Raw genomic sequence first — 2,751 nt, forward strand, 5'->3', positions numbered from 1 at the left:
GCATCAACAGAGGAAAAGCATATGAACAGAAGTGATAGTTCCATTTTATAAGTCACTAGTGAGACCACACTTGGAATACTGCATCTATGGTCACCACCATAGGAAAAAAAAATGCTGTGACTCTAGAAAGAGTTCAGAGAAGAACAACAACGATGATCAGGGGTCTGGAAGCTCAAGTGTATGTTTCATCTGTCGGAACCATGACAGAATGGTTGCAGGAACTGGGTATGTCTAGTCTAATGAAGCGAATGGCTAGGGGTGACATGACGGCAGTCTTCCAATATTTGAGGAGCTACCACAGAAAAGAGGAGCTGGATCTACTTTCCAAAGCACTCGAGGGAAGGACAAGAAGTAATGGTTAGAAACCTATCAAAGAAAGATCCAACTTAGAACTGAGGAGAAATTTCTGGACAGTGAGAACCAATTAATCAGTGGAATTGCTTGCGTCCGGAAGTTGTGGTGCTCCATCACTGGAGGTTTTCAAGAAGAAATTGAACAACCATTTGTCTAGAATTGTATAATGTATAGGAGTTGGACTAAAAGATCTACAAGGTCCCTTCCAGCCCTATGCTTCTATGATTCTCACGCCCGTCATCTACACAGCAATTTTAGCACACTCTACTTACCAAGAAAATAGTTGGGCATGGAATGTTGCAAGTACACCAGAAATGTGAAGAAAAATAGGATATTGGTAAAATATCTGAAGAACAGTGAACATCACTGGAGCTAGTATATTGTGAAGGCTTACTGAATATGAAACACACCAAACTGGCCTAATAATGGCTAAGAGTAGGAAAGTTGAAGAAAGAGACACAGGGGCTAATTTTGGCTGCACAAGCCAAGTCTTAAGGAGAAATGTGTGGAAAGCCAGAATGAAGAAGATAGCAACAGACAGCAAGTGCCATCTCTGAGAGAAGGTTAGCTGCTGCAAGAAGATCGCAGAGTCTGACTACAAACGATAACATGACAAAATAGCAACAATGGTGCATTGGAAGATATGCAAGAAATATTTGCCTGCAAACAAGAACTAGTGAGACCATAAAATAGACAAAGTCATAGAAAATGAAGAAGCTAAAGTGCTTCTTTACAATTCAAACAGACAAGAACATGCCGCACAACACTCCAGACTTAACAATTGTTAATTAAAAAAAAGACAAAAAGTTTGGATAGTGGATGTGGCGGTACCTGGAGAAAGCAGAATAAAAGAGAAGGAACTGGAGAAGATAACAAAATACAAAGACTTACACATAGATGTAAAACAACTGGGAGGGGGAGGTGAAATAGTACCAATAATAATAGGTGCCTTGGGTGCAATCCCAAAACACCTGGAGTACCACTTGAACACAATCGGCATTGACAAAATCCCCACCAGTCAATTGCAAAAGGCAGCTTGACTGGGAACAGTTTACATCCTGCAGCAATACCTCTAAAACACCATCAAACGTCTGCCTATCCCAGGTCCTTGGGAAAGACTCAATTAAGTGGATAAAAAATGCCAAAGCCAGTCTAATTTTCTGGCGATTAACCAACTCAAGTCAGTAATCAATCATTTTTAGTTTATCTTTTTTTTTTGTTTTAAATAAACATGACATTGCCATATTTGTAACATACCTGATATAGAGGGAGAACAATCCAGAGAAGAGTCTGAGTTGCAAAAAACACTGAGGTATCGAAGGACCCTTTGGCCACTGTATATCTGTATATCTGAAGGAGAAATTGCACAGTAGCTGATGTGGAAAAAGTTTCAGCTTTTTCCCTTCTCTCCCAAAGTAGCAATTTCAGAGGAGTGTCTGAAAGATCGGTTCCCACTAGTTTAAGAGATACACCAGGTTAAGGGAACACGGGGCTAGGCCTTGTGGGATCACCATAAAGTGAACCCGTTGTCTCAGGGTTCTTTTGATAAACTGGACTTTAATCTGACTTCCAAATGATAAATCGATCACTTTAATTCTTAATCAACAGTAATCCTTTGGGAAGACAAGGTCAGAACTGAATTGTTGAGAGTTTTTTTCCCCCTGACAACAATAAAGTGGAAATGAATGCTGCTCATATGATGATTTATCATCCCCACCTCCCAGCTACTGTTCGCCCTGAGATCAATTTTGTGCTCTCCTTTCCAAACTGCAGTAAACTTCAGGCCTTCGTTTTGGAGTCGGGATCACCAGTGAGACGTTTTAATTATATTTAGACAGATTGAATGGAAGACGAGAAAGAACGTTACCTACTGTTTTGAACTGGCAAGGAGGCAGGGATGTTTCTCTTGTGTAAAAGTTTGTGTCTATCGAAAGTTGTAGAGAAGTTGGGGAACCTCACCTCACCTCAGGGATGCCTAGAGGCTGATCAACAAGTGGGCTATGTGAATTGTGGAACAACCGAAATGAAAGCTATCCTTCAATAGCTTGTAGCTGACCGTATGAATTTTCCTCCACAGAATAACCTTGTCCTTGAAACAACAGAGAAAAGTTGTTTCCGCCCTCTAAGTGCCAGTGGATAGTCCTCTCCTGCAGAGAAGTCATCCTTTCTCCAGAGTCCATCTCCAAAGTGTGGCTACTGGTTCTTGTCACAGCTCAAGGTTTCCACTCATCCTCAGAAATAATGAGACTTTAGGTTCAGCCTCTCACAGGGACGCCCTGGATTGGGAGAATTTCAAAATAATGGCCAGTTTTGAAGGGACCTCACTTTTGGTAGACGATCCCAGTAAGTTATTTCCTAGTTTACAATATTGGTAGAATGATTTTCAAGATACAGAGC

This window comes from Vipera ursinii, assembly GCF_947247035.1.
Source record: "Vipera ursinii genome assembly, chromosome: 9".
Lineage (NCBI taxonomy): Eukaryota > Metazoa > Chordata > Lepidosauria > Squamata > Viperidae > Vipera > Vipera ursinii.